The 19,398-nt window shown below is 29.0% G+C and overlaps 1 protein-coding gene and 1 non-coding gene across 4 annotated transcripts in view; both read left to right on the top strand.

The window, feature by feature from the left end:
* LOC118184174 (neuroligin-4, X-linked-like) overlaps positions 1–19,398 on the top strand; it is a 314,614-nt gene that overhangs the window by 214,294 nt on the left and 80,922 nt on the right. The gene's annotated exons all lie outside the window — the stretch shown is intronic.
* Positions 3,863–3,935, top strand: TRNAI-UAU (transfer RNA isoleucine (anticodon UAU)). The gene has a single exon. It is a non-coding gene; the product is annotated as a tRNA-Ile (tRNA).

The raw sequence follows: 19,398 nt of genomic DNA, 5'->3' as shown, positions 1-19,398 counted from the left end.
TTCTGTTATTGATATTGTTCAGGAATTTTCCTAAAATAATTTATTTGATTATTTGTGTTGATACTGTATATAATTGCAAAGTCGGGAAAATGTTGGCTTCTCTTGGAAGCTGAAATTGTTAAAGATTCATCATTTAACATGGATCAGGAATTAGTGATCGTACATTTTGTAACCATCAATTATATGTTTACTAGCAATTGTGGAAATACGGAAAGTAAGAAAGATGAAAAACGATTGGGTAGATTTGCTGGAAAGGTTAAGTCACAGAATGGGAAATACACAAGTTTAGAGAAAAACGTTCCAAATTCGTATAACTTGAAATGATCAATTTCATTTCACAGTTTCCAGGATCTAAAGAGAAAGTAATGTGAAATTACTTTTCTTCACCTTTGTGAATGCTGTATTATTTAGTAAAAGTTAAATCTTTAAATCTTGCTTCGTTTCAGTTTATTCGTTTTCTGAAAGTGTTAACGTTGTCATATATAGTATGAAGTTAATCATTTGGATATCTATTTGTTAATTATGACGAAACATGTAAGATATATAATATTTCAGTAGGATATTTAAATTCTATTAATAACTATAAGTAGCATTAATTTTCCACACATTTGCAGTTTTTTTTATTCTTTCTTATTTTTTTATAGTCAGTTCAGAAATATTCAGTATAAAATCAATAATAATAAAATATACGGTAATGTATATAATATGCATATTTTAGAATCCTTAGCTTCCTAAATTTAGTCAAAACATTTGCCCATATATTTGTTGCTCTGTAATTCATTATTTACGTGCAAATAATCACTTTCATTCACCTGTATTCATTGCCACTAGCAAATTTGTGCAGAAAAACAAATAAGTATTAACATTTTAAATGAACGAATGTGACAATAAGTGAATAAGGCTGCAAAACTGAAAACATGATGAAAGTGATGAAACAAAGTGATGTTTTACTAACATCCCAAAAATTATCTCACTTTAAAATTTATAATGCTAGTTAAGACAACCAAAGCATTCAAGTAAAAATGAAAACGTAAATTTTAACTTGCATAATTTGAAAGCTTAAAATAGATGTGTAATAAAGCTTGCCATGTACTAATGCAGATCTGCGTTAATAAATAATCAAAAAATGTTTTAATATATGCATCTGACGTTTAAAAGCGCAATACTGTGCAAAGTAAGAGGCAATAGTGTCAAATGCGTTATGTAAACTATTAATTATGCAAGGGTGCAGTGATTACAGTTACAGAGGCTTCGATCTACAAAACATAAAATATCAGTTTTTCTTATACCAACCAATAGGGGCAATAACTGCATAACAACCAATAGGGGCAACCAATAGCGGTATGGAATCGAGGAGAAAAGTCCATGGACATTTGTTTGTTGTACTCCAGTCCACGACATTTTGATTTTGTGAACATTCATTCTTATTGTAGCATCAAGTGAACTGTAATACAGGTATTTTCTTCCTTACGAACTATACAGGTGTTATAAACAGGTGTTATATACTTAAGAACTGTCTTATAAACGTTCGTTTTATGAAAAACCTATATTAACACATATCTTCTGCTCTTGAAAGTGAACGGAAGAGGATTTTCGCTTTTAAGGAAATGCCATTCAATATTCGGTTTACGTAAGAGTGCAGAAATATATGGCCTTTAATTGTGAAACGGTATGGAATGGAAAATCATTTTGCAGAATAATTTGAACGCATAGAAATAACTGTTTAATACAAAAAGTATCATAATCTAAACTATAGCATATTGTCGTAATTCTCAAGCAAAATAACCAAAAAAATATGAAAAGAGCCTCAAGCTAAAAAAATAAAGAAACAAATAATAAAAAAGTAATAAATAAATAGTTTGTAGCTGCAATTATATTTAAACTAATTCCATCAGTAAAGGTAAAATCAATAAATATTCAAAAGAACCCATGAGTCATAACAGATTTGTCAAATATAAATATAGGATTGGTTATCTGTTGGAACAAAATTTGAATATTTACATTTAGTATAATCACAATGAAGCAAATACGCAAAAACAGCAAGTTCAAGCAAAGAAGATGATGAATGCAAATTCATTGGTTTATGTTATTTTGTCCAGAGTATAGTAGTGCAAAACTTACTGCTAACTTTACAGTGCATTTAGTCTTAAAATAAGATAACAGTGTTACAAAAATTGATTTCAATTTTAACGCATTGATAAATGGCAGGGTTGGAAATATTTCTTAAAATCATTATTCCCCTTTTTCTGAAATCCAAATTTAAGTATCGAGCATTGCCTAAATTAACATATTTTCGCGATAAATCAAATATGCCACACAGATAACGTATTCATACAATTAAAATAAATCCGCTAAATGGAAGATATTTACAGTCTTCTTTGTATAACATATTGAAATATCGCCATGCGTTTTCGTTGCCAGATGTTATAAAAGAAAGATTGTTAGCCCAGATGATTTCCTTTCTGATGCAAATGAATTAGAATTAACAGATAAGTTTGAAATCTTAATTTGTTACTTTAAGCCTGGTATGACCGACTCTTTGATGCTTCTGACTCGCATGATTTAATAAGGATTTTCAGAAGGAACGCACCTTCCGAGTACAGTATGCCTAAGTCCTCATGCAGAATTTAACATCTAGTAACGATTAGAATTACAGCCTACATTACCATTACGTCTGATAACGTTCCACTTACTTTTCAGTGGAAGACACAATTATTAGAAAACAGATTAATATGGTAGTTTAAATGTATATATTTAGCATCTTCCTGAGTATCATGGCATGCATATTAATTTTATTATTTTATGTTTTTCAAATTTAATAACAGTGGTCTTCAAATTTTTGTTTTACGGAAAACACATTGTTTGGAAATGTACATAATTCCAGAAGGACACTTTATAAGATATTTTCTATCTTCTTCCAGCATGCCTTCGTGGTGAAACGGTTAGCATACTCGGCATCTGTTCTAGAGATCCAGGTTTGAATCCTGGGCATTGGTAACTTTTCATAATTCCTGCTTCAAAATAACCTAATGATTCTACAACTTCGCCGGACAATCACCCTCTTTAATGAAATGAAAGTTTATGTAGCTATAGATTAATAAAAGTTCAATTATGTAAATGTTTTGAACGTTTTGCACATATTTAGTTAGTTGCTTACATTTATAGGCATTCCATCTGGATGTCTGCCGGCAGTTCCTATGGTTACTGAAAAGAGCGAAAGTACCTAGAGTAATAAAATCCGTTTGGTGCTTTTTGAAATCTTAAGAAATTTTCTCTCAAAATCTTTTGATGCAAAAATTGATGCCGCATATTTTTTGCTGACTTTTTCTAGAGTTGCATACTAAATTAAAATTTTGCTCTTAAATTGAGACTGGTTTAATATCAGTTTGCATTTCAGTGTCTTCATTCTTAGAAATATTAGTCTTTAATTACTTTTGGCCTTTATGAAGGCTCTGGTTCATTTAAATAAACAGTCGTATACAGTAGCTTTCAAACTCAAGACCACTCACTCATTCACTCAAACTTTTATGAAGTTTATGCAATTTTTGGTTTTCCGGCGAAGGCTATAACTACATGAGCTCAAGTGTGTCGATTGGGCATTCGTGCCTCAAGGGAAATAGAAAGTATTTGAAGATGGTATCAAGTAGAACTTACTTTAACTATAACTAAACTTTTTAACTTAGAGTTACGATTTTGAAAGCCATTAATGAAAAAAAAAATAATAATAATGCTAGTCTTCGCACAGTCATGTTAAATAGCATATTAAATATAAAATATTAAGATTTTATTTTATCTGTTTGTTTACGGATACATTCTTTAAACTTTTTTCTATTATAAGGTATTTTTTCTGTCCTTTCCGCATGCTTTTGTAGTGTAATTGGAAGCATGCTCGACGTATATTCGAGATGTCCAGGGTTCGAGTCCCGGCGAGAGCACTGCGAATTTTTCACTTCTCCCGCTTTAAAATAACCTAATGACTCTACAAGTGGCGCCCGAACTAAAAGGTGGTGGATGAAAATTCGTCAATCCCAGGATTTGACGACTGTGTCCCGTAATACACAGTCGCCCTTTAAAAGGGGGTGGTATATAAAGTATTTCTCCCCCTTTCCACATGCCTTCGTGTTGTAATTGGAAGCATACTCGGCGCGTATTTGAAAGGTCTAGGGTTCGAGTCGCGGCGAGGGTGCTGCACGTTTCTCATGTCTTCACCATAAAGGAAATCTAATAACTAAATTAGAAAACGTTTATAAAAGTGATTTTTATAAAATACATCCTCTTACCGACATTACATTATATGCAACTCACCACAAAGAGAAATGTATTTTATTACATTAAAGTAGTATATATATCTCAATAATGTAACAGAATACATAAAAATATAATTATATTAGCGTTAGTTAAAAGTAATATAGTATATTATTATATTCAATTTTACGAATTTATTACATTCAGTTTTACAATAATGGAATTAGAATATGCATACAAAATTCGCAAATTAATGTAATTTTATGTTTAGGTATGTCTGATAAATAACGATCCTATATTTAACCTCAGTGAAATAAAATTTAATAAAAATACATTTCATTAAAATAGCACCAAGGAACCGATGTCAAGAACCTATATCATTTGACGAAGCATTTTAATAATTAATGTTCCAAAATTATCTAAATTATCCTAATGCCGTGTTATATAATATATTACGCTTGAACCTAATATCATGTTATTGCTTAGGAATTTTAAAAGTAATTGAATTAATATTTTTAAATGTTTGAACTTGCTTCTGAAAAAAAAAATCTAAGCAATTACGTTCATTTTGTACCTAGCTTTTGCTGAAATTAAGCAACGTACTAGTAAAACTCCTGAACCCTTTAGCTTCTTACATTCGCAACTTTTAAATTACCATTGACATTTAAATTAGACTAAGCTTTTGTTTAAATATCTTTCGTTAATTCTACTTGAGAATTAAAATCTTAAAACGTTATAATGTAATTATTTAGTTAAAGCAGGTAAATCTGCACACTTTAGCAGATTTATTCCTCTCATCAGACAACATTTATTTTTATTTTAAAACTAAACGCTTATTTATTCGGAATTTCTCCCGTTTTCAATAATTCTTCGTTAAAGGTATCATTAATGAAAAGAAATAAGAAATATTTCATTTATTTTATTCCTTCCATTTCCAAATAAAGAACGTTCCGGTAATGCTTGAAAGATAATAATGAAAAACATAATTAAGAGATGCAGAATTTTTCAGGTTGCAATTCATGGTTTTAGATTTAGTAATATAATTTATTTTTTAATTAATTAATAAGTAAGTTAGTAATTTATTTAGTAATTTATTTTTTAGGCAGTCAGGCTTCAATACTTCATTTCATTATATTTAGGCATTAATCAAGTTAAAATTTTTTAAAACTTACTTAACGTTCGTTTAAAAATAAAATTACTTATTTAGCATTGTTATGTGGTTTCTTTCTCAGACAGTATTTACAGGAATTATGTACGCTTGATTGTATATATGAAATATATATTGTATATATATATTATAAAACAAGATATAAGGGAACCTGAATTGTATGATCTTCTTGAAAACGGTAATACTTGCATTATTGATAAACTTGAGTAGCAAACGACAACATTAATACCTTCGATGAAGACTGTAAGGAAGTACAAGGCACCTTGCACCTAAAACGCATGGTTTCTCTTATTATTCACCTAAATAATATCAAAATAGTATAATAGCATTTTCGGAGTGATCAGCAGGAAGGCAATACACCTGACGACACAAATTTCTACCATATGGATCAAATCTGCTTGCGGGTGTGCACGAGTTGTTACGATTTAAGTGATTTTTTAATATTGTAGTAGTTGCAGCTTGAGAGCTATTACAACAATTTGACAATATCTTTCACAGAAAAGCAACATTTTCACTTATTAATTTCTCGGATTTTGTTTCTCAAATTGAATTCCTGTACATAAAATTGATGCTTAAGTTACGTACTTAAATTAAGTCTCGAAACTTATCTGCTTAGTATAAATGGGTTACTTCCTGTCGTGAAGAAATTTAATTTTTGTGTTTATGATATCTTAAAACACTTGACGCATTACTTTTCTTGATTATCTACAATAGCAAACATTAAATATCTCAAATCATACACTTAAGACTAAAAGAAATGTGCTTCTTGACAAATTCCTTGAAAATATTTTAAATATGTTGCAAACATTACATACCGAGAGAATCAGCGTAGTTAGGTTTGAACGAAAAAAGTGTTATGAAAAATGCAACTCTTAATAAAAGAAATGAAATTAAGAATGGAAATATAAATCTCTTAAAGAATTGATGTTTTTTTACAAAAATCCGTAAATATATTATTACATACATATGCCATGACAGAAATGTCAGATTTAAAATTTAAATTAATTTTTACACTCTATTCCCTGTTTACTTGGTTCACTTTTTCCTTTTATTAAACTCATCTTGTAACCCACAAGAAATTATGTAATGCAACATAATTTTGCATAATTTTATGATCTGCATAAAACCGATGAGTTGTTAAAAATGGTTCATTTGTTTATGTTTTTCTTCTCTTTTGAACAGAAATAATGGAATCTGAAAGTTACATAAAATATTCAAAGCTAAATTCCCTTTTCTTCCCTTTTGAAAACCAAAAACAAACAAAGAAAAGATAAAAAGAAATTTATGCTTGCGCCTTAGATGGTTCAGAGAAAATCTGGTTGAGTTGATGATTACCTTGCATAAAATGCTCGAGAAAACATTTGAAATTTCTAATTAAAATATAAAAAGGGAATGATGAATACGTTCATTACTTATTTAACGCGACATTATTTTTATCAGTTGCTTCAAATATACAGTATCGTATTACGAATGTTTCATCAGCAACAGAAAAAAAATATAAATAATACAAAATAAAAGAATAGAGCGTATCATTAAAGAAATCAGGGAATGATAATATAACAAATATATTAATGTTCTTATAACAAATATTTTCATATTTTACTGTATTATTTTGAGCATTTTTGAATCAGATATTCCAGGGATATATTTGATACAAAAATAACGAATATTTTTATAATTTTCCTGTCACATTCAGCTCCAATTATTATGATCTTTTTACTTCTTTATTGCAAATATTACTTTATTTGTATAGAAATTTTTAGCTTTTATTTTTACATAATAGAACAGACTGAAAATGAAATATTTTGTTTTTAAATGAGTGTTTTTACAATTTATACGATGTGTAGTCAAAATAATGAGATCATTGATATTTAATATGATAAAATCCAAATACTCATTACACATTGCCGTTATTTGCTGAAACATTAATAGAATAGAAACTGTCTACAATGTTATTTTGGGATGTATCTTATATCTAGCTTAGCTTTCAGAGACGTTCAAATAACTTGAATTATTATAAAAATATTACATTTATGAGCACAAATAGATTACTAGAGTTCAAATAAATTTTTAATGTTTCGTTCCAAACTACTAGAAATCAAATGACTTTTTATATTTCATTTCAAACTTACAGAATTCCAATTAATTTCTTTATATTTACTTCCAAAATTCTTGTTCTTTTTATTTCTACATTTATATACCCTGTGAATAAATACGAAATATTCAAACTTATATTAAAGTCGTTTGTTAAATGCTATTAGATAAAATAAGAATTCGTTTTTCACTTATTTGGTTTTTTTATGTATTGATCATACCATAATGAAGTATTCAGCTGAAGGCTGAAAGTTATTTCTATATGCAAAGCACATGGGTGCTATGCTATCATTCTAGTTCTTTATCTAACCAAATTAGTTTGTGATTTATGTGATTTTATTGCGAAATACGTTACTTTATTACGGATCGGGAAATTTATTTTAAAGAATAACATATACCTGATATGTATAAATTATTAGAAAATGGAAACATTCTACGGAAGCAACTGAAAAGGAAATGCTAAGTGTTTCCTTAATGTTTAAGTTACAAGGCATTCTTAAAGACTTAATACATCTTTAATTCTATGAGTTTAATTATTGCAGCAAATATTGAAGATGCCTTTATATAATTTCAAATTCTTCAATGTTGCTTTATCTCATCCGTTATATTTTTTACGAGATCTTGAATGAATTATTAAAAACAAATTTTACAAAGACTGACTGAAAGGTTTTAAAACGTAAGCTGTTTCTCTTAGCGATATTAGCCACGCAGTCCTTTATTGGACTTTATCAAAGCTACACATCAACGTGTTTGAATATACAGTCTGACAACCATGGCCTTTTGCATTTTGCTATAACGAGATAAAGTAGCTAAATTTTTGTTTTCGTGACGGGTTAGGAAAATAATTCATTAACTTGCCGCCAAAGGTTCGACTGAATTATAATTTTCTTTTTCTTTGTTTAAATATGGCAAATCACTCGATGGCTATCCGCCTATGGGAAGGGATGCCTTCGTCGAGGACTTTCTAAAGGAAACTGGCTCGTATACCCGTTACATATAGGGAAAATCCTCGAAAACGCCCAAGCAGCGAGTCCATTCTTAAAGACCGAACAAACCAGTGTTCAGCGGCTTAACCGCTCGGCTGCTGGTAGGCCCGATTGTATTATCCATTAAACTGAAAAAAGCCGAGATGGCTAAGGTGTACATAGGATGAGGAAACAATTAACTATATTTCAGTAATTCAGTAACACGCGAGTGATTGACAGAATATGATTTGACAGATTAGATTCTGTGGTTACGAAAGTCAGCACTGCACACATATTGCAAACAGTGAAGAGTGCCTATAAAGTAAATTATACTAAAACTATTTGAATACAGCCATAAGGAAGAAAACACCATAATTGACTAAAGGACAATGATTTTGTCCAAGGTTGCATGATGACGCCGTAGAAATGCCATATCCATGCGGCTGCGGCTGCATTAGCAGTGCTGCCCAAAATTAACCAGTTAACAGTATCCTGCAAATAATCTAAACGAAATGCTATGTGATTTCTAGGTATAATTTCAATATTAAGAAGGCAAGAGAAAAGAGGTACTTTTGAGATGGAAGTGAAAAATGCTTTGTTCGCGATACAAAACGGGTTTTCACCAAACAGCCTATATCATGCGTCTGGTTATTTTATAAAACGCTGCGAAAAGTAACTTATAAGATAAAAGACTCACGAAAAATACACTTCTATTAGAATCGTTTGTTTTCTGACTAATGCAATCAGATTTCTGAATCATCATATTTACTTTTTTCACTAAATTTTATTATGTGTATTATGCGAATTATATATATATATATATATATATACAGAAAGATCAAAACCTGAAGAATACTTTATTAAGTAAATGCTATTAATATCACTCAAAGTTATGCGAAATGAACTAACAAAACAAGAAGGACATAAAATAAATTGGATGCATATCAACAAAATTACTAAACTATCTAAGAGAAAGGCAGAAATTAAGAAAATATGAAAGAAAAACTTAACAAACAATCTTGAAATCCGTGTAATGAAATGCAAAAGCAAACAGCAAATAAAATATATTAAATTTTAATAATCTTTTGGTTTTTTTCTAGGAACAGAAGTAAGAATGATCAATAAACCCTTGTTCTTCGTTAAACCTAGATTAAATGTAAAAGAGAAGTAATCAAATACAATAATCTTTTAAAATAAAATGAAAGTTATATGAGAATAAATTTATATAAAATTTATGTAAGATTAAGAGGAAATTTTTAATATAATTTAAAGGAAATAAAAAAGTTTAAAAAAATATATAATATATTTATGGTATTTCGATCTTATATATATATTTAATCAAGAGATGTAATTAAATCAAGAAATATAATTAATACAATGCAATAATTGTAATACTATAACAAAAATATTGCTAAAAATTCGATGGTCATTTTTCAAGGAGCAGCCGAAGAATTTTCAACACAGCCACATTTTCAGCCATCGCAATTATTTGGCTTGAAAATATATTTAAAAGATAGTTGTAAATTAAAAAAAATAGTTTTATAAAAAATAAATATTATATTAAAACCCTTCAAAAATGGAAAAAGTGAAAATTATTTTGACTTTAATTAATTTTATTTAATAATTTTAATTCGTTATCAACATATAACCTGCTCCGACGGGACCCTAAAATAAAAATAAAAAATTATTGAAAGATTCTAGAAAGAATTCTTTAATAAGAAATGAAAACGAGAATATCCATTGGATAAATCAAAAGCAATGTGCTAAATAAAAATTAACTACATTTGGAACGAAAGAAAAAGCAAAATTGCTTAAAAACACTTTTCAAAACAAAAGCAACTATATTATAACAAAGACAAAATCATTTCGGTCAAACTATTGAATAAACTAAATTTGTTAGAATAAATTAACCAAAAATATCTAAATTTCCTAATTGAGGAAACACGAAAAACGGAAATACCCACAGAGAATGTTTACGGTATAAAAAGTTTCAGCAGTAACTTATTATATCAAATGGGAAACATCGTCTGCTAGTTTTAAATGTATTTCAAAATATCGCATGTAAACAAGCTGAGGATTGAAGGAAATGTTTTTATGCTTTCCGAAGAGAGATATTCCTATTACTATACTTCAAAAAGGTTGTGAAATGCATGGTATTAAAATTTCTATGTGCAAAGTAAGCAGCATTACTAATCGGAAAAGGAAAACATTCAATCGTTATTTATACATAGAAAGATAACTCCAAATGAATATCCGCAAAAGATACGTACTCTTTATAATATTTCTAAAGTTAAATTATTGGTGACAAGAGAAAATCTGCAAAGGGAAAAATTGCTCTGTATATTTTATACATTAAATAAAAGCCTCCTAAATCTTTCTGAAGGTTTGTGAACACCGTAGGCATATGAAACTGGAAGGCTTATAGCCTAAAATGTAAAAGCAATAATAATTAAAATTCATATTAAAAGGGCAATATGAGTATAAATGGTAAAAATTAAGTACAACTGATTTAATTAATTTGAGTTAATTTGAATGGAATTTGAAAAAGAAAATACAGTCGGTATGAAGCATAGCTTCTTTTCGTGTAACGATCGAGAACTTTGTTTAAAAGAAACAGACAATTGAGTTGGAGAAAGTTTTGTTAAAGGGAAAATTAAAACGCAAGAAATTATTTAACGCATAAATCTAGAACTTGCATAAAAAGTAAATTAAATGTTAAATTTTAACTGCAATTAATTTGGTAATATTAAATTTAACCAAGAAAATAATTAATTTTAAAAATATTTTTAAATAGTGTGTAAGGTTTGGAAATAAATGTAATTAAAAATTGTTTTGATTAATTTAAATCAGAGGGAAATTAATTTTTACAGTGCATTTAAATTAATTTTTATGTGAAATAAATAAGTATATGTGAAAAGGAACTTTGAATAATATGGGAAATTGGAAGTAGTTAAAAAAATGTGAATTACAAAAAAAAAAAAAAAAAAAAACCTTCGTCTGTTTGGCATATCTTTACCCTAGAATCGATTTGACTATTTGTTATTAACAGAGACAGAGAGGTGGTTCAAAAGGTTTTACAGATATATTTATAATTGTTACGCATCCAGTAAATACCTCCAGCATTGGTTTAAGTAAATCCTTTAATTATCCTTTCATAATAATTTCATCTTATCATATACTAATCCTTTCATAATAACATTTCAGAATAATAATTTCATCACTTTCATTTCTTGATTTAATTATTATCTCTTGAGTATTTAATTAAATTCGTGCACAGTGAGATTTTAATAATTTATTAATTTAATTTTAAATTTCTATATCTATCTATTTAGTATCTATATAGATAGATAATAATTTTATAAATTTATATTGGACACAATGAAAAAATGCACGCATAACCACAGTAACAATTTTTTAATATTACGTGTACATCAGATAATAATGATAAATTATATTTATTGTGAATTCTATCCAACATCCTTTAGAAATGCAGCTTCCCTTTAAGTACTTTGCCGCATGGTTTAAATACTAACAAACAATGAATTGCGTTTAGTACTTTCCATCCAACATCATACAGAGAGGAAAGTAAATAGTTTATCTTTATACAAAAATATAAATATTTAAACGCATTAGTTTATTAATGTACACCAAAGAGTGGCTAAGTAAAATTAAATAACGATTCATAAATTTATTAATTTTTCAACTATTTCATTCAGATAAACTATCTTCAGGACACTGAATCTGAAGTGTTATCGATGAAATATGAAAGCATAGTAGATAATAAAAATTTTAAATCTCTTAAAAAGAAAAGAAAAGGATTTAACCAAAATTTTCGTTCAAGTATTTTCAATTAGAAAAGACAATGGAAGTTATTCATTAAACAAAGCGCAAAGATGCCGTCGAGTTTAGGCAAAGCAAAATAGAATACGGTTACTGATTTTATTGTATTTAGATTTCAGTTTCAAATTGTGTTACAATAAATGCAAATTGATTAAGTAAGACAGTCAAAAATGTAAACAAAAGCTTCTTTGTTGCAGTAATTTAATTTACAGGTAACGTGAATGAATGAAATTCCTTGACACTGTGGAAGAAAGCATTTTGTAAGCTAAATAGTTGAAATTAACCCGCCAAATATGTATTCGTTTCAAAACCACTGTATCATTAAATTTTGTTCACATTTTATGACAACAAATTTTATTTCTTTACTTTTATTTTTTGATGTAGATACACAAAAATTCTTTCTTAATATATTTGCGCTTTGCTGATATGGCATAGAGTTCTAAAAGAGTTTTCTAAAATAAATTATGTAATACATATTTTAGAACAAAATATTTAGCATGTTCTTAATTCAGAAGAATTCAACATCTTTCGAACTGAAAGCATTTTATGAGGTTAAAGTGATATGTAATAATAAAACAGTTTTTACCTTGGGCCTTTTTTTAACAAAATATACTTTATTATAGTTACTTACATTACATTTAGTTGCATCTGAACTGATTTGCAGATTTCTTTGTCTTTTCCACAGAGGCCTAAAATATCTTAAAAGGATGATGTTTCTTTTTAGAAAGTTTAATGTTATTTCTCTTTCCCTTTCGGAATTTTTTAAACCTGTCATGAGATTGTATTACCTAACCGTTTTACTATGTGCCTAAACCTTATGCTGCTCCTCAGATCGCTACTTATTTCTTATATATTGTAACCTTAAAAATGTAATACTATTTCAAATAGATTTTGAGTTTAATTTAAATTTAAATTCTGAAATTCAAATATATTTCGAATACAAAACTTCATTTACAAGTTCTGAAAGAAGTTAAAATAGATTTGAAAAGAATGCGTATCAGTGATTGATATATAAAGACAAAAACCTAATGATATCGAAAGGACAAGAAAGTGGAAATGTCAAAAAGAAAGCTTCATTTTGCCATTCGAGAACAAAATTCATCAATATTTGAGGGGGAAAAAATGGGAATCAATAAACGAAAGCGATATTATGGAAGACGTAATTACCAACACCGAAGATAAGCAAGACATAAAATCTGAAAATCCTCTCAAGAAGAAAAGTAAATCTCTCTAAGAATCGCAGTTCCTGACCCGCTCTTATTTAAAATTGATGAAAAATCAATTTTATATTGATTACACAAAGTCTCAGCAAAAATAAAACTCTCAGGATTTCTATGAGCGTATTTCAAACCTAGTTTGAAGACGTTATGAGTTAAAATGAAATGTGATAAAAATAACATTTATTTAAAATTCAGAGCTTTAAATCTCCATGGAAAAATTAATTGAAACATTTTGATGGAATTTTCTGTTTCTGTACATATATCTGCGTATGTATGTAGGTAGGTGGCTAGGTATGTATGTATGTATGAAGGTAGGTAGATAGATAAGTATGTCTATATTATTATGTAAGCACGTATATATATATATATATATATATATATATAATTTTTAGTATTATTATTTAATGTAATTAAATCCTAAAAAAAATGGGAAACTTCCTAACAGAAAAAAATAAAATTTAAAATAAAATCAGAACTGACAATGGAAACAAAATCAAAATAATACTCGACTTTAATAAGTAATAATTCTTAATGTTGAAATTTCTAATCAATATATATATATGTTTATAATATAGAAACAAATTATAAAGAAAAATCTATAATCATTCCAAGAATTTTCGCGCATTATGCCGCTGAAAAATTGATCACTAAATACATAAAGAAAGAAATTTAGAACCAATTTTTCACGAAGCCCAAAATTTGAAATTCAAACAAATAAATAAATTTTAAAATATCCTATATAGGTAGAATTAGAATACTTTACATGTTAAAAGAATGCTTAAAATAAACCATCACAAGAGGGGAAAAAAACGCGAAAGAAGAAGAATCGAATTATAACTGTTAAGATAAAAAAAAAATATGTTCTAATGGTTCATCAACTAATTGTGCACCAAAGAAAAGCGAGGACTTTCTTATGGAAGAGGAGTTCGTTGTATCCTCCTCCTGACGACGTTATATCAGAGTTAATAGGATTCCTCTTCTTTCCTTTTTTTTTTTTTTTTTTTTACTGCTTTTTTTTCCTTGTGATGGTTTATTTTATTTTTTTAACATTTAAAGTATTCTAATTGTACATGTATAGATTTTTTTGAAATTTATTTATTTATTTGAATTTCAGTTTGTAGTCTTTGTGAAAAATTGGTTCTAAATTTTTTCTTTATATGTGCATGTTTAAGCAGTCGGCTGTAACCATTATAAAGCCCTCTCAGCAGTCGGCTATAGCACTGGCAGGGATCTGTACGCCGGCAGTCTCGGCAATCGGCCAATTTAATTATTTTATAATATAAAAAATGTCAAAATAGCCTTTTACGATAACGCACATTATGACATTTTATTCCAAATAATATAATCTTAACACTGCGTTAAAACATTTAAATTTATCTTCCAAGTAACGTATATGTGTTACTGCTAAAGCTCGAAAGTTGTTTAATGTGTACGTTACCTACCTAATCTCCATATTAACGTAAGTGCTCAGTTAAAAGACGGAATTAAGAGTTGCTTTTAATATTACATTATAACGTTTTGTATTGAATTATAGTTTTGGCTACGAGAATTTAATATATGCGTTGTATTTCACAAATTTAATGTAAGTGATTTCTTGTGCAAATTTTAAAATGAAATATTAAATCTTAATTTAGGCATCATGTAAACAAAATTTAGGCATAAATCTACAAATCAGATGCTAGTATTTAAAAGAAATATTTTAAATTCTAATCCATGGTCTATCCATGCCCATAAGAGAGGGTCTTAAGAGTTTTCACAATCGTTTCGTTATTTTACTTTATAAATTATCTTTCCGAATTTTAAATTTATTTCATTTTGTAGCATACACAATATAAAAGGCAGAAATTTACTTTTCTTAATTTAAAATATAAATTTTTTATATTTTTAATGACCATGGCATCTATTATTAAAGAAAATTTGAAATAAGTGAAAAAAATTGATTTTAAATCGGGAAAATAGTTTAAAAATATTTTTAAAAAAACTGAAAGTTTTCAGATTTTATATTACACTCAAAGGAGCGTTTTTAAAGGTTTTGTGTGTTACCTTTATTTATTAAATATCATGTTCTTCGCACTTAAACCATAAAGTTCAATTCAACAGCAATATCGCAAAATAATTTGAAAATAAGCATGTCTTTAGAATTTCCGATACACAATCTCGGGCGCTGGAGATAAAAATGTTTTTTTTTTTCGTACAGTGTTGCCATTGCTCGCTTTGAAGTCGTTGAGTTTGTTAATAAAATATTCGTTTAAGTGTTACAAATAATGGATCGATGATAATAAAACAATCTGCAAATTAGGGCTTCCAGATGCCCATAACATACATTTATGCAGATACTTCATTATTTAATGTATCTAAATATGATACAGGGCTCTAAACAATTTAAAAAGTGATTCGTCGTTTATAGTAATCAACGCAAAATGCCAAAATGAAACTAATAGTCCTTATGGGAAAATTGCCCCTTTGGTCTAATAATAATTTATGTTAATAGCAAATGATGTAACTCATAGGTGAAATTCATTGTTGATTTTTTATCTTTATCTTTTCAAAAATCATTAGAATGTGCTACATCTAATCATGTGTCGTCATAGGAAATTAACTATTTGGAATAAAACTAAAACCCCTCTCTAAGAAACAATAGTCCGTAATTTTTAAAGAGTTTTATTCCGTTGAAAGACAAAGTTAAAACTAATTCATTTCAAAGAAATTAATAATAATTTATGTGTTTTTACTCGAGGTAGATAAAATGCATATTAACTTTAATAGAATTTAATTTGAATAAATCTCCTCTCGTAATTATTAACACTTCCATTTTCTCGCGAACGTTGTTAATTCTTTTCTGCTCAGTACTTTGTTCAAATTTAGACATATTGTGACAGTTTCCTTAAATTTGTAACCGTATATTTGTGTGTTTTAATTGTCTTGGATAACTGCGAGTTGAGTAAGTTTTTGCTTTGGTTTGATCTCAAAAATTGATCTCACAAAACGATTAAGTAAAGTAATCTTCCAATTATAGAAAGAAAAGAGGTGGTTGTTCAAAGTCTTAGAAAGCACATTTTAAGGGAATAAAAGTTAAAAAGCATGAGCGATGGTAAAATGTTGTTATTTTCAAAAGAACAAAGCCATTAAGAGCCAAAGGTATTCAGATTTGAAATAATACTTTGTTTTTGTTAACAGACATTTTAAAACTTCTCCATCTGTTAGAGTATACGTATATATTTTTGTTTGTTTATGTGCATGTAAGATAAAAATATATAAATCGAAATACTAATTAAAATTTGCAATCATTTTGCATTAGCCTCTGAACTTTTTATATTTCTCTTTTCTGTGTTAAAAATGGTAACTGCTTTTAACAAATCTATATAAACTGCGTCATTTCCAGATTAATTCATGTCATATCATTTACATAATTCTGCGTTTACAAATGCTTACTCAAACGCTTTACTCTGTCACAAGACATCTGAATCTAAGTTAACATTGCAAACCAGAATTCAGATATATTTTTTTATTTCCTTTCTTAGCGATGGTGTTAATCTCGGGAAACACATTTTGTAATTTCTTATACAAGTAAATACGTAATTTAACTCATTATTTTATGCATAAATGACAAATAACAGAAAGTTTTGAGCAAAAGATGCAGAATTCGTTTTCTCTCTGTGAAGTATTTATACTGAAGAAGAAAGTCTTTTTTTCAGAATTGAAAGAAGGAAGGGTATCATAATGTTATAAATATACACTGCTTAGAGTGAAATAAAGCATTGAATTTAGTAATTCGTTTTAAATATATTTGCTATTAGCATAACATATTAATAGTCGCAAGAATTTATTACCATATACTATTTAACGTTATTTCATATGCGAAATATGAATTAATTTTATTTGCACTCTCGAAATGGAATGTAGGAGTAATAATGAGTACAAGCCTACGTTAGATGCTCATACAGATGCCTATGTTACTAACTTAGTAGAAGATCTGCAAACTGTAAAATTCAGGAAGTGATAAATAATAATTTTTCATCACAGTCATTTACGAGCAGTAGTGTTAATTTGTAAACTTTCAATTCAAAAATGAATCAAATACATTTTTATTTCAATATCATTTGCTCCGACAACAACAGATCAAAAATAAAATTCATTGCGTGGGAATTTCGTCAATTTTTTTTCATGATCTACAATATATCGAAAACAGTTAGTTGTCTAACAATTTCGAAACTCGGCCAAGCTTATATTTGTATGGTACTGCCCATTGATGCACAGTCAGAAAGAAAAGATTTGCTTATTTGAAGAATACTTTTTCTTATCAACCAACATAGAATGCCAGTATTTTACAGTGTGATATCCAAGATCCCTTCAGAAATTGTGCTTCAGCGTAAAACTATTCGTGATAATGGGAAGTAAAGCTTTTGATTCGAACAATAGTCAAAATAATAAAAAGAATTACTGCAAGTCATGACAATTTTTTTTTGTATAGTCAGAAATACAAAAGAAGAAAACAAAGCATATCGCCTTCAGAAACCAAGAAACCGTGAAATAATCAAAACCAAGATGTTTGATTCATAGAGCCAACATCTGTAGAAACATATGCGTGGTATAAAAAAGAGGACATCGACTTTATATTTGTGAAAGAAGGGAGCCCTCTAGCTATTGATGCATGTACACGGAATAAAACTCATGATAAAGTCAACGAAGGGAAAAAAAATCTGAAAATGAAGGAACAGACGATGAAGATAGAAGAACAAATATGGAAAAAAGAAAACTGACAGAAACTCTATTCAAAGTGAAATTTGTAAAGGTGCTTCTAAAATCGTGGCATCATTTCTGGATTGATATCAAGTGTCCGTCAAAAAAAGGGGGCAAATAATGTACTTATTATGGTGAGGTCTTATAACGTATAAAGGTTCATTTGCAAATCTAACTCGAAAGCAGAAGGTTTATAAGGTATTTCTCCCGCTTTCTTGGCATGCCTTCGTGGTGTGGTGGTCTGCACGCTGGAAGCGTATTCCAGAGGTCGACGGTTAGATTCCCGGCGAAGGCCTTGCTAATTTTTCTTAATTTTTCTTCTTACTTGCTTCCAAGAAAATCCTAATGTCTCTACAGTGGCGCCTGAACTAAAAGGGTGGTGGATGGTGATTCTCCCCACCCAGGATTTGGGGATTGGGTCCCCTAGAGACCCCAGATGTCCTTTAAAAGGGGGAGTATATAAGGTATTTCTCCCGCCTTCTTGGCATTCCTTCGTGGTGTGGTGGTCTGCACACTCGGCGCGTATTCCAGAGGTCCGCGATTCGATTCCCGGCGAAGGCGTTGCATATTTTTCATCTTTCCTGCTTCCAAAATCCCCAAATGTCTCTACAGGGCGCCTCAACGTTAAAGATGAACTACCGAAACCAATAGGCAACGTTTCATTATTCTTATTTGATTATTCTTACTTAATATAATTTTATAATTCTTCTTTTCTTCCGAACTTTATCTCTAAATGACTCGTTTTGTGCTTCACAATACTCCCTTATGTTTGCCTGTCTTCTTGTCTAGGGCTTTCATTTAGTCTGATGTAGCTATGAAATTTGGCTTTATCTGAAATTCGAGCCTAAGCTTTTTCATGCATTCGAAACATAATTTCTATTTTAAGATAGGAACTTATTAATTACTAGCTGGACGTTGACAAAAGAGTGTTGGTTGTCAGAAGGAAGCCGCATCCTGGTAAGGTATTATCTATCTCCTTATGGCGTACCTTCGGAGACTAACTGGAAGCACGTTCAGCTAGCTGTCGGGAGGACAGGAATTTGAATCTCCGCCAGGACACTAGGTATTTTTGATATCATCTGCTTCGAAAACCTGACTCTACATCCTTTATACCGGAAACAAGGTT

Source organism: Stegodyphus dumicola, chromosome X2 (genome assembly GCF_044657685.1).
Source record: "Stegodyphus dumicola isolate Sdum_Otavi_A_Nest chromosome X2, ASM4465768v1".
Classification (NCBI taxonomy): domain Eukaryota; kingdom Metazoa; phylum Arthropoda; class Arachnida; order Araneae; family Eresidae; genus Stegodyphus; species Stegodyphus dumicola.
This window is presented reverse-complemented; position numbering and strand designations above follow the sequence as displayed.